Source organism: Stenella coeruleoalba (genome assembly GCF_951394435.1).
Source record: "Stenella coeruleoalba genome assembly, chromosome: 2".
In the NCBI taxonomy this organism is placed as follows: Eukaryota; Metazoa; Chordata; class Mammalia; order Artiodactyla; family Delphinidae; genus Stenella; species Stenella coeruleoalba.
The window spans coordinates 132,222,817-132,237,158 of NC_137147.1; the positions used below are offsets into that span (position 1 = coordinate 132,222,817).

At 34.7% G+C, this 14,342-nt stretch overlaps 1 protein-coding gene across 3 annotated transcripts in view; it reads right to left on the reverse strand.

Annotated features, from left to right (window-relative positions):
* PEAK1 (pseudopodium enriched atypical kinase 1) overlaps positions 1-14,342 on the reverse strand; it is a 299,273-nt gene that overhangs the window by 136,376 nt on the left and 148,555 nt on the right. The window contains exon 6 of one of the 3 annotated variants that reach the window (XM_079912001.1): positions 13,222-13,385. The exons of the other annotated variants lie outside the window; for them this stretch is intronic. The gene's annotated coding sequence lies outside the window, so the exon portion shown is untranslated. The remainder of the gene's footprint in view (positions 1-13,221; positions 13,386-14,342) is intronic. 3 annotated transcript variants of the gene reach the window in all.

Sequence of the window (14,342 nt, forward strand, 5' to 3'; positions counted from 1 at the left end):
TACAATTTGAAAAATAGAAATAAATTTGAGCCAAAAAAAAAAAAGAAACAAAGAAAAAGAAGAGAACCTCAGAGACCTGTAGAAAAATAACCAAAGGCCTATCATTGATGTTACTGGAGTTCCAGAAGGAAAGGAAAAAGAATATGGTGCTAAAAATACATTAGAAGAAACTTCCCAAGTTTGGCAAAAGACATAATCCTACAGATTTAAAAAGCCCAGTGAACTCAATAAAGGACAAGCCCAAAGAAATCCACACCCAGGATATCATAATCAAACTGATGAAAACTAAGAAACAAAAGTTGAAACCAGCCAAAGAAAAACAACACTTTTAGGGAATCAATTGGAATGACTACAGATTACTCATCAGAAACAGCGGAGGACAGTTGGAAGCGACATAATATTTTTAAAGTCCTGGAAGAAAAGAACTGTCAACTAAGAATTCTATATTCAACAAAAATGTCCTTCACCTGAAGGTCAAATAAAGACACTTTAGATGAAGAAGAACAGGAGAAGAGGTTGCCAGCAGATATGCTATAAAAGAATTGCTTTTTCTGTTGTTCAGAGAGAAGCTATCAGAAGGAAATTTGGAGGATTAAGATAAAGAATGAGAAAGAGAAATGGTAACTATCTGGATAAACATAACAGACTATTCTCCCCTCTTGAATTTTTAAAAATATGTTTGACATCTGAAAGCAAAAAATAATATTGTCTGATAGAGTTTTCAATGCATGTAGTATAATATATAAGTAACTATAACCTAAAGAGGGCAAAGATAAAGCCATTTATATGGTGATATGGTTTCTACATTTTACTTGAAGTGGTAAAATATTCTCAGTAGATTGTACACGGTTTAGTATGTACATGGTAATCCTTAGAGTATCTACAAAGACACAGAGTAAAACACGCAACAGGTAAGTTAAATAGAATACCAAAAGATGTTCAAATAAATCAGAAAAGAGAAAACAGGATAAAAAACAAAGGGAACGGGGCTTCCCTGGTGGCGCAGTGGTTGAGAATCTGCCTGCTAATGCTGGGGACATGGGTTCGAGCCTTGGTCTGGGAAGATCCCACATGCCACGGAGCAACTAGGCCCGTGAGCCACAACTACTGAGCCTGCGCGTCTGGAGCCTGTGCTCCTCAACAACAGAGGCCGCGACAGTCAGAGGCCCGCGCACCACGATGAAGACTGGCCCCTGCTTGCCACAACTAGAGAAAGCCCTCGCACAGAAACGAAGACCCAACACAGCCAAAAATAAATAAATAAATAAATTTATTTAAAAAAAAAAAACAAAGGGAACAAACAAAATAAATGGTCAACCTAGGGACTTCCCTGGTGGTGAAGTGGTTAAGAATCCACCTGCCAATGCAGGGGACACAGGTTTGATCCCTGGCCTGGGAAGATCCCACATGCCGCGGAGCAACTAAACCCATGCGCCACAACTGCTGAGCCCGTGCACCACAACTACTGAAACCTGTGCACCCTAGAGCTTGTGTACCACAACTACTAAGCCTGCGTGCCAAGAGCCCATGCTCCACAATAGAGGAAGCCACCACAATGAGAAGCCCATGCACTGCAACGAAGAGTAGCCCTCCTCACTCCCCGCAACTAGAGAAAGCCTGTGTGCAGCAACAAAGACCCAACACAGCCTAGATAAATAAATTAATTAATTAAATGGTCGCCCTAAACTTAAATGTCAATTACATTAAATGTAAATAGTATAAACATTAAAGAAATTATCAGAATGGATTTGGAAAATCATGACCCAATTACTTGGTAACTACAAGAAACACACTTCAAATATAATTATATAGGTAGGTTAAAAGTTTTTTTAAAAAGAGGAAAAAGATAGATATAACATGAAACCATTAATCAAAATAAAGCTGGAGTGGTTATATTATCAAAGTAGACTTCAGAGTAAAGAAAATTAACAGTAACAAAGAGCAACCCTTATATACTAATAAAATGTAAATTCTCCAAGAAGGCACAATAATTCTGAATGTGTATGCATCTAACAAGAGAGATTCAAAATACATGAAGCAAAAACTGACAGATCTGAAAGGAGAAATAGACAAACCTACAATTACATTTGGAAATCTCAGCATTCCTCTCTCAGTAAACAACAGTGAACAATTAGCAATGATACAGAAGAGTTAAACAACACCATCAGCCTACTGAATCTAACTGACATTTAAAGACATTTATCCAACAACAGCAGAATATACATTCTTCTCAATTTTACATGAAACATTCGCCAAGACACACCATATCCTGGGTCATGAAAGAAATCTTAAGAAATTTAAAAGAAATCAAGAATATTCTCTGCCCATAACAAATAGAAATTAATAACAGAAATTACCAAGAAAATCTCCAAATACCTGGAAACTGCCTAAACCAACAATCTATGATTCAAAGAGGAAGATTCAAGGGAAATTAGAAAATATTTTGAACTGAACAAAAATAAATATAAAATTTCAAAAATTTGTGGAATACAGTTAAAGCAGTATTTACAGGGAAACTTAAATAGTATTTATATTACAAAAGGGAAGTCTCAAACCAATAATCTAATGCCCTCCTAATTAAATCTTTGCAAACATCTTTATCTCCTTAGATTTTACAGGTATATATATATTAAATTTTTTTTTGGTATATATTGCTTAAATGCCCTCAGAAAGGTCTTTAAATTTTGACTCAAAACTTACCTTCACTGAAAAACTTTCTCTAATTAGCCTTTTCCCACTGTTCCATCTGTGTAACTATTTGGTCTCATTAAATTACTGTTATATTTATTGGACCATATAAGCAATTACTGCTTTAATAAGACATTAAGCCACTAGGCTATCTGCTTACAAAGCACATGATATCTTAGAGGAAATCTAAGTGAGGGGATAATAAACCTATGGGCTATGAAATGGGTAGCAAAATTGGCATAAAAAGATGAGTTATTAGGATTAATTTTAACACCCCATTTCCATGAATAGAGCATATTCTAATCATTTTTAGATTTTCCTATTGTTCTAGTTTGTGTGCCCCATAAAAGGCAGTGGCTGCAGGTACAGTTTGCATTGTCTGTATTATCTTTGGAATTAGTAAAAAAAAAAAAAAGTTCAAACTCTGAAAAATTGTGTCAAATTATCCATATCTTCAAACTCCATATATGCCCTCTCTAGATTTCTATCGTGCCTCATTTATAAAGCATGAAATTGAAGGCTAACTGCTGTCCTGTGACAGAAAAGTGTAATAATAATTCAGAAACACTGCCTATTGTGTTTTATTCCACTTGTGAAATGAAATCACATACATTAAAATAAGAATAAAGTCTCAAACTGTGCATTTTCAGCATCTGACATCACTCACAAACAATTAGCTAGTACTAATTCGGTCCAATATTGTGAATGTTTCATTAATAAAAATTAATTAGCTCTGTTAGTTATGAATGTCACAGGAAAACCCAGCCTCGGGTGCTCTGATTGTTACTGTTATTTGTTTTCAGGAATCACTTGCTGAGAATTGCTTCCCCTAGTTTTATTTCTATGCCTCAATTATACAACCTTAAAACATGGCAGCCCCTTGTATTATACATTTCCTGCAAATATTAAGCAAATATGCTAAAGCATAGCATATTTTACATAACCACATATGTCAGCCTAAATTTGAGCCAAGAAAGAGAATGAATGTACTCACATCTGAATTATATTTGGCAAATACAGAGATATCATAAGCTCCTGGTTTAAATGCCTACATGCTATTTCCATGGCAACTACATAAACATTTTCCTCACAACACAAAGCTATCTTCATTCTTTATATCCCATTATTTATTTTTTCACTCTCAGGGGAAAGCCTAATTTATTCCCTAGGAAAAATCAATCAATGGTTTCTTAATCAGTGGCATTTGAAGAGTAGGTGGCACAGTTCTTTTTATGGAAAAGCAATTTCCACCAACGCTCTTGTTACGTGACAGAAGACTAGAAGAGAATAAAAGTAGTACTTGCTTTAAGGAAAGTGTGTGTATAAGTTGCAATGAACAGTCCTTCAAAGAGAGATGAGAATGTGCATTAGAAACCCGCAAAAGGTTGGCCAAAGTGATCACGTGCAACTCCAACTTCTCTTTTGTATGTGAGTGGAGTATCATGGAAACTCCTTTATGGAAAAAAAAAAAGTGATATTTCATTCCTACAGAGTTTTGGCAGTCTTTAAAAAAATTCCTTTGCTGCTTTCCTTGTGTGATAGAGATTATATATAGAATGGTCAGCAACTAGAGGCAAGAGAAAGACTACCTACTTAAAAGCAGATCAAATGACAGTTAAAAGGAAAGGTAAAGGGAAACCACATCAGGTTCCTTCACTTTGTCTACTCTTTGAGCCTGAGGTAACTATCACAGATTCAAACAGCACCAGATGGAAGAGATCCCTTATTGCATTTTAGCTATCAAATGAACAACAATTTCTCAAAGTGCTCTAAGGGACAGTGGATCAACTAACATTCTTCAGTGTACTCAGAGCTCAGTGGGCTAGCAAGGGAAGCCCATTCAGGATGAGTGTAGATATTAGCCAGTCCCTTCCTCTGAGTTTCCCTGGCACCACTATGATAGCACTTATCACTGTTTTGTTATTGTTTATATATGATTCCCTCAAGGGACCTTTATAATACCCCTCCAATCTAACACAGTGCTCTGTGAATGGTAGGGTGCTTAATAAGCTAGTGGATTAAATGCATATTCAGCTACAATGTATACACATTTCCTACAATACACAATGCTCCTCATTCAAAAGATTACACTGTTTTACAATAATTCCCTCTACCATTTTGATGTTTCAATTCTCATGGCAGTTTTATTACTTCCTCTATTTCTACAAGGCAAATTTCTTACAATCTCCTCTCTTTCATTTATCTCCAAGGCCTATGTCCAGTTATGAGGCAAGGGCTTTTTGTTTCTTTTTGGTTTAGCTTCTAATGTTCCAGTACCATTTGTTGGAAAGACTAATCTTTCTTCACTGGGCTGCTTCTGCACCTTTGTCAAAAATCAATTGATCATATATATACATATCTAAACAAAGCATCTGCATCTGGTTTCCTTTTAAATATTCCCCATATGAAACTTACCTGTGCTTTAGCACTAGTTATACAATGGCCCATTATATATCATCAGAGAGTTCTAAAGCACCAGAATGTTTCATGTTTTCCTTCCTATGTATGTCAAACCAACAGAAGGAAACAAAAGCTGGGCCTGACTCCAAGAAGAATGAGTTTCTTAGGGATCAAGTGTTTCCTTTCATTTCTACAATTTGGTATTTTTAGATAAGCTTTCCTGTGACCATGTGCCAGAATTGTTAAACATCAAAATGTACAAGCCAGAATGATAATACTAACTTTTTCCCTCCATTATTCTGTTGCTACTGCATGGGGACAACTACTTCAGAATTCAAATACCAGTGAGGTTAGGAATAACTGGCTTGTTTATTACAAGCATTTGTGCAGATTTCTAGTTTTCACTGTTATAGAATGTGGTGGGTGAATCTCCCTTCTAGTAACAGAAACAAGGGGACTCTTTGCATTTATTATGCTCCTCAATCGCCACATATGTTTAGTGGTATTCCAGCTGATTGTCGTTAACTTAAAACATTTACTGCTAATTACAGTTGGCACAATAAATCAAAGGGTAAAAATGTGTTCTCAACACCCACAGTAATCCTCTCCTTCACAATAAAATTTCTATCTCTTCCCCCATCATCCCCCATGCCAGGACCAGGCCCTTGGTGAAAGGACTTCTAAGCTCTTTTCGAAGACCAGATAAACATCCTCTTCCTGGGTCATCCTGTCATGGCGTTTTCAGAGGCTAACTCTTCCCACACATCACGACTGACTTCTTACTACCTAGCATTGTTGTCTTGCCAGCAATACATGTGTGAAGGGAGACTTTATGCCACATGGTATAGTCATTTCTTGGTCATTTGACTCTACTAGAGAGTATTCCTGCTACAACAATCTCAGTAGTAAAGAATTAAAAGAGCTAATGTGAGAGATGTAAGCTCACAGAAATAACTGTTTTCCAAAAAAAGCCTTAAAAATACATTTGAAAACGTACAGAATGAAAGAATTACATTCTTTCAAAACAGTGCAGAATTAACAAGAAGACGGTGGCACTTTAGGTACCAAGAAGAAAACACAAGAGGACAAAGTCACAACACAGCAGCAAATCTGCACTATTGACTAGAGTATGTTGCCTACTCATCTATGCTATGTTTTATTTTGAGCTCATATGAAAAAATGCAGTTAAATAAATATCACACATCAATGAAAGATGCAGAACGTACATCTAGTATATCATCATTTATCCTTCATATTGTTTATGAGTACTTACATAAGAATATATATTCACCAACCTCATAGAGCATTTTCTCTGGAGAAGGAGGCTAGGAATGAAATTGGAGAGAGATACAAAGAGGATTTCAATCGTTCCTAAATTGTTTTGTTTCTTTTAGCAAAAATGACAAAATGTTAGCATTCAATTAATTCTTGGTGGTAAGATAACAGATGTTTGTTATATGATTCTGAATTCATGGAATTTCATAATAAAAAAATTTTAAGAGAAATAGAAATAACACCTAATTACATTTTAGCCTGGAAGTAAAGCAGATTTATAAACACAGAAAACATGAGGAAGAACCTTCTTTCTTGGAATAGAGTTATAGCTGACCAAAATACATTTTGAATTACATAAGTCTGAAAGAATACTTAAAACGATACTGTAATTTCTAAGTAATATTGGGCAAGTAGATTTGCCTCCAAGAGCTTCCATTTAATTTTATGTAAAGCAAGGATGTTGAAGTAAAATATCTTGGATAACCTCTTCAACTTTAAAAGTCTGTAACTCTTTTTCCCCAAGAGGAGGTAAGTATACCTCTGCACATGTTATTCCTTTTGCCTAGAATAGGAATACTCTTTTCCTCTAGCTTGTTCCCTGGCAGTAAAATCCTATTTATCCGGTAACACTCAGTACATAGGATACCTTCGTGCTTTGGGAAGCCTTCCCTCACCCTTCCTAAGGAGGAAAAAGCACCGTCACAGCTCTGTTCTCATACTCCCATTAAGCACTTGATACACTATCTTTCCATTTATGTGTTGCCTGTTCTGTTAGATGGTGAGCCACTGATGACGGGACCTGCACTCTACCCTTCTTTGTATCCCCTGAACCTTCCACACTATTGCAAATATTGTTTTCCCCAAGTAAATGATGAATGAATGAATGAGTCAGTATGTAAAATGGCATGAAGTTCACTCCATCATGCAGGTCAGTTGATCGTGCCACTAGAAGGTAGGGGTGTAACCCAGACGATCACTTAATATTCTTTCCAAAAGAATCCATAGGATCATTTCGAATTTTATGCTCTTAGTTTAGAAAGCAAGGATGACATAACTTTTCTTCTTCTCCTTTTGCTTTTCCTCATACTACACAGCTTTTTACAAAGAACATGAAACACTCTTCTTACTTAAGCAAAATATCAGAAACTTAAGATACACTAAACCTTGAACTGAAAAACTGTTACAAAGAAGTGAAACATTTTATCATATATATTTGGATAATATGCAGTTGGCTGCAACAGTTCATTCAACCCTTGTTCTCAAATGGGGCTGGCTACAGTTCCTAAGGTGGAAGAGGGATAGTGTGATAACATGGAGGGGAGAGAGAACTTGGTGGAAAATAGCCAGTAATCCCTCCCAGGAACCCAAGGAAGCAGGAGGGTAGATCTCAGCACCCCTAGTTCTTTCTTGGATCAATCTCCCCAGATTTGGCTCCTGAAATAGTTGTTAACTGGGAGATTCTTGGAATCAATGGGAGTGTCCTGGGAGTCTGCCAACCAGCCACAAGACCTAGAAATGCCCTTGACAATATTTAAGCCAAAGCAGACAACTGCCACCAGATGCGATGGGGGGAATTTGGAGCTCAAAGCTGCACCCTCAGAACTTCTAACCAGGTACTAGTGTAGCTCACCCTAGTCATTTCATTAATTCAGAAGTAACATGACCTTGCATTTTACAGGACTGAATATTCTGGACCATACTTATTAATTATAATAGGGTTATTTTTTTAAACTTTTTATTTTGAAATTGAAGATTCACAGGAAGTTGCAAAGATAGTACTGAGAAGCCTCATTTACCCTTAAACAAGTTTGCCCCAATAGTCACATCTTGTGTAAATACAATACAATATCAAAACCAGGAAATTGACATGGGTACAATGTATGTGTATTCACTCTCACTTTATGACACATGTAGATTACTCTAGCTATCACCACAATCAAGACAGACTATCCCTTCACTGCAAAGATACCCCTTGGTGCTATCTCTTTAAAGTCACACCCATCCACCTACCCCTCAACCTTCCCAAACCCCTGGCAACAACTGTCTTGTTCTCCATCATCATAATTTTGTCATTTTGAGAATGTCATATAAATGGAATAATACATTATGTGACTTTTTGAGACTGGCTTTTTTCATTCAGCATAATGTTCTTGAGATCCATCCAAGCTGTGGTGTATATCAGTAGATCATTCCTTTTTATTACTGATATATTCCATGGTATGGATATACCACAGTTTGTTTAACCGTTTACCTATTGTAGAACATGTTGGTTGGTACAATCTGTGGCTAGTACAAATAAAGCTGGTATGAAAAACAATGCACATGTTTTTGTGTGGATATAAGTTCCCATTTTACTGGGTTTAATGCCCAAGGGTGGGATTGCTGCATCATATGGTAAGTGTACATTTAATTTTTAAAGAAACTATCAAATTATTTTCCAGTGTCTGTACCATGTTATATTCTACCAGCAATATATGAAAGATCTAGTTTCTCTGCATCCTCACCAGCATTTGGTATTGCTACTATTTTTTATTTTAGCTATTCTAACAAGTGTATAGTGATAACTCATCATGGCATTAATTTTCATTTCCCTTAAAGCAAGTGATGTTGAACATCTTTTTAATATGCTTATCTGCCAATGCTATTAAGAATATATCCTCTTTGGTGAAATATTTCATGCCTTTTGCCCATTTTTTAAATGATTGTTTTAACTGTTGAGTTTTGAGAGTACTTTATGTATTCTACATATGACTGTTTTGTCTTCTCATCCTTTTAACTGGGTCTTCTACAGAGTAAAAGTTTTAAATTTTGATCAAGTCCAACTTACCCATTTTTCCTTCTTTTATAGATTGTGCTTTGCTGTACTATCTAACTACTCTTCACTTAAGCCCCAGATCCTAAAGATTTTCTCCCATATAAAACTTCTAAAAAGTTTTATAGTTTTACATTTAAATCTATGATCTACTTTGAGTTAATTTTTGTATAAGGTGTGAGACTTAGGCTGAGGTTCTTTTTTTCCACCCCCATGAATATTCAATTGTTCTGCACTATTTGATGAAAAGACAATCCATTCTCCATTGAATTGCCTTTACACTTTTGTTAAAAAAAAAAAATCAGCTGGCTATACTTGTGTGGGGTTATCTATTCTGTTACTGATTTATGTGCCTATTCTACTGCCAATACCAGTCTTGAGTATTGTGGCTATATAAATTTTGCAATCAGGTGGAGTGGTTCCTTCCATTTTTTTCTTCTTTTTCAAAATCGTTTTAGCTGTTCTAATTTGCCTTTCCATATAAATTTCAAAATCTTGCCAGGATTTTAGGAATTGAGTTAAGCCTATATATCAAATTAGGGAGAACTGATATCTTTAATATGTTGAGTCTTGATGATAAATTTTACCATCTTAAACTTTGATAATAGGTTAATATACTTAGTTTTCTACCATTTGGACAAGAAGTACCTATTTGAAAAGGACTGTATATATTTAACAGAAAATTTATGCCACTACTATATTTAAAATAGATAACCAACAAGGACCTACTGTATAGCCATAGCACAGGAAACACTGATCAATATTCTGTAATAACCTAAATGGGAAAAGAATTTGAAAAAGAATAGATACGTGTATATGCGTAACTGAATCAGTTTATTGTACACCTGAAACTAACACAACATTGTTAATCAACTGTGCTCCAATATAAAATAAAAATTAAAAAAAAGACAAACTGGTTTCCAGATTCATTACTATTTTAGTTTTTAGTAACAGTATCAGTTACTGAGACTGAAAAACAAGGAAGAATTTTCTTGGGATAAAGAGAAAGGCAAATAATACTTCAAGGGAGGACAGCTGAGTAAAGAGGTCAGTTTTGCATTTTTTCCTCACCCATGTCTCCTATCTTTCTCTGTCTTCTGTTATCTCAGATAAAATTCGGGTCTAATGATATCATCTTCAAGTAATTTAACCTTTACTTAGTAGATTAAGTTGTCTTTTCCATTAAATAATAACTAACACTTTAAGAACATAATCAAAACAATGATAAATTATTGACAAAATAAAACTGATGTTGCAAAAGAAAAATACTGTGTATCTAAAGGGAACATAATTTTACAAAGCTGAAATGAGAATGCTGCTAATAAGACCTTTCGCTTAAAAAAAAAAAAGACCTCTCCTTATCTGCCACTAGGTAAATAAAAACTTCACAAGTTGAAGTTTTGAAATATTGAATGTTTGTAAACTAGAATAAACTCCTAGTTAAGAGCTCAGGTCATGGAGTCAGATAGACCTGGCTCTACCTTGAACTAGCAACTTGATGTAGGGCAATTTACATAACTTCTTTGAGAATGTGTTTCCTCGTATGTAAGATGGATATATTTAATAATAGGACCTATGTCAAATAGAGTGGTGAAGCTTCAGATAATGTATATTAAGCACTAATTCGAATGCTTGGCATATGGTAATCACTCAATACACATTAATTACTATTATTTTTAATTCCTTTTTGTCTGGGCAAATTACATTTAGGCTTCCCTCCATAAGGACAGTTGTCCTAAATGGAGCCTATCAAGCTTTATGAATTTTAAGATTCCTGATAGATACATTGTTTAGAGTGGTCTTACTGTCTGCAAGTATACACTTCCCTTACTCCCAAGAACCATAATTTTAAGCTAATGAACTGAACTTAGATAAAACTGGGTGTTTGGTTCAACTTTAACATAGCTAGAACCCATCTTTTGAATTTCAGCCTCTTCAAAGTGGCCGTGATAGTTTGCACAGTTAGAAATATGAATTTCTAATTGTACAAATTAGAAATTCTGTCAGTTGCACAATCAGAAGTCTGATTCCATTCCTTCATCAAAAGCCATAGTAGATTTGGGATTCTGGAGGCACCCAGCTTAGATGGGGCCAGAAAAATTAAATAATATGTAATTCAGGTGGTCTCATGTAGGTGAATTACATGACCTCTGAACTGGACTTGATGGGAGAATCAAGGCAATTCTTTTGTTTTATTTTGTAGAGAGGTCAAGTTCTAATTTAATCTGTTCCTTGTTAATATTATGAGACTAAAAACAAATTTGGTAGTTAAAAAAAGTGGAAATTAATGATTAAAAAAATCCACTGCCTATGGATTTCAATGATCCTATCCATGGTTACCAAAAATCACTGAGAGATGAATTTAAATAGAATTAAGAGTTTGATAAGGAGTGGTAAAAGTATCATGATAAAAATTTTGATAATGTTGTTTGTTTTTGGTTCATTAATGAACCTGTGGTTATATGAGATTACAGAATCAAATATAATCAAACGGGTAAAGAAAACTCAGATCATTAATGGAGAAGACAGAGACGTTTGGTGACTTTCTTTTTTTCTTTTCTTTTTTTTTTTGGCCACACCACGTGGCTTGTGGGATCTTAGTTCCCTGATCAGGGATCGAACCCAGGCCCAGGGCAGTGAAAGCGCAGAGTTCTAACCACTGGACTGCCAGGGAATTCCCCAGGGACTTTCTGCATATTATCTTGCTTGTATGAGTGAACATTCAGCACTTAAATTTCTGCTGTGTTTCAAAAGTTACTTTCTCCAACTTTAATTTTTTAATGGTTCAGGACTAGAAAGAATTTGCTGGACATTTTTAAAAGGCCACATGCTGGTACATGGTTGGTAGTGAAAAGAACATGGAAAGTTCTAATTATGCCATAAGTAGAAGTTTAACCAATAACTGGATAATTTTTTTAAAAAAATCAAGGTATTTTCTATCCAGGTTAATGTTAACACATTAACAGGGAAGAGTGATTAGAACATTCATTCCTTACATACTACTTATCCTGGGTTACACTTGCCAATTTAAATCATTTTCTTGAAATAATAGGTCCTGCATTCCTTAGAATCATTAGGACTAGTAATGGATACTGTATTTGACTGATTTTTCACATGCCCTGATTTCACAGCAAGGACCCAGTTGTACTCAATTACACCCACTCACTACCAAGACACACTGACTCAAGCAAACAAATGATTATACCTCAAAATCAAATTAATAGACTTCCAATGAATAAAAGTTCTAATTCTTCACTAGGATGTGATTAAAAAATTGTAAACATTTGAGTCTTTACAAAACATGTACTGAAACAATTTTGGCCTAAGATCAAGGAGATTTAAGAAGACTGACAAAGAATCTTTAAGTCTTTCTATAATTGCTTTCCACTCTACTTAAAATATAACAGTCACTGCAATTTCATAATAAGAAATAATTTTATAATCTTTTCAAATTTCTCTCTCCTTTTCTATTTTGGATCCTTGTGTCTTTTTTTTTTTAATGACATAAAGACTTAAAACCTTGTATCTTTTATAAACTTAAATTCCTAAGAAACAGGGGCAGAGGATAAAATAAAGATTAAATTAAAATAAGATGTCAGAGATGAAAGGAAAAAGATCAAGAGACCAGATGTCACATAAGGAAACTAAAAAATAATATGAAAACAAAACTAAAAACCATTTGCATGTGTGATAGGATACCACCATTTACGTTGCCTGGGTTATTTCTATGAAAGGAAAAAGTATCTGGTAAAGGACGGATCTATAAGTATACTAGTATTATGCCATATTCTTACTCAAATAAGCTTACCTGTTTCTGTGTTAAGAAGTTCATAACCTGGGAAAAAAGCAACATTCTTTTGGCTAATATCAGGGTCAAGCATTAAGAGGCAAAATAAAATCCTGACTATGCTAAATAAGTTATAAAATTATCTGCTCTATCTACACTTTGGTATTTGTAAGGTAAATATTTAAACTTAAAAATAAACCCCTTCAAGTCATCTAAAGTTCTTGGTGGAAATGTAAAATGATATGATAAATCTGGTTACCATTTAAATTTGAAGTACTTCATCCATTTTGGTGACAAAGGCGGTTTTAGCAGCTATCATTACATTCATTTAAATTTCAAAGTGCTTTGGGTCCTTCCAAGATGAACGTCCTTTCTTCCTTGCCTCTCATTCCTTAACTTATTTTCTGAAGATAGCAATGTTTACTGCAAGAGAACAACAAAAAATAGAGCTAAACTGGAGAAGTAAACTAGTTTTAAATATATTGGACATTTTCTTTCCTTTAGGATATTCTTAATTTCACACTCACTCAACCGTTAAAATTAGACTTATTCATTTAAGAAGTAACTTCCTTACTTAGGAAGAGACATGGATAGAATCCTACACACTCAAGAACTATCCATGCCATACCTAAGAACCAAGTAACTTATAGGAATCAAACTAGCTAGCACTGATGCACTTGAGGCTTTCTAAGACTTCATCTGATTGTTCTTGTATATTTCATTTTTTGGCTAGAAATATAAAAATAAGAAACATTAAACTCTATTTCACCTTTATAAAAATCCAATTCTAACAGTCACAATTTCCAACTTTGATATAGCCTCTGTTAAATATGAAAGTAGACATCTCCAATTGCAAAAGTTTCTCTAGCCACTTTGTAGTTTTACTTTAGGCTTAAGTATAAAATATATTTATAATCTGGTATACAAAACATCAATTTGCAGAGACATGGATGGATCTAGAGACTGTCATACAAAGTGAAGTAAGTCAGAAAGAGAAAAGCAAATATCAAATATTAACACATATATGTGGAATCTAGAAAAATGGTAAAGATGAACCTATTTGCAAAGCAGAAATAGAGACATAGATGTAGAGAACAAACATACGGGCACCAAGGGAGGAAGTGGGGGTGGGATGTTGGGAGACTGGGATTGAGATATATACACTACTATGTATAAAATAGATAACTAATGAGAACCTACTATATAGCACAGGGAACTCTACTTAATGCTCTGTGGTGACCTAAATGGAAAGGAAATCCAAAAAGGAGAGGATGTATGTATAGTTATAGCTGATTCACTTTACTGTACAGCAGAAACTAACACAACATATTAAAGCAACTATACTCCAATAAAAAAAGTTTAAATTAATAACTTCCTATT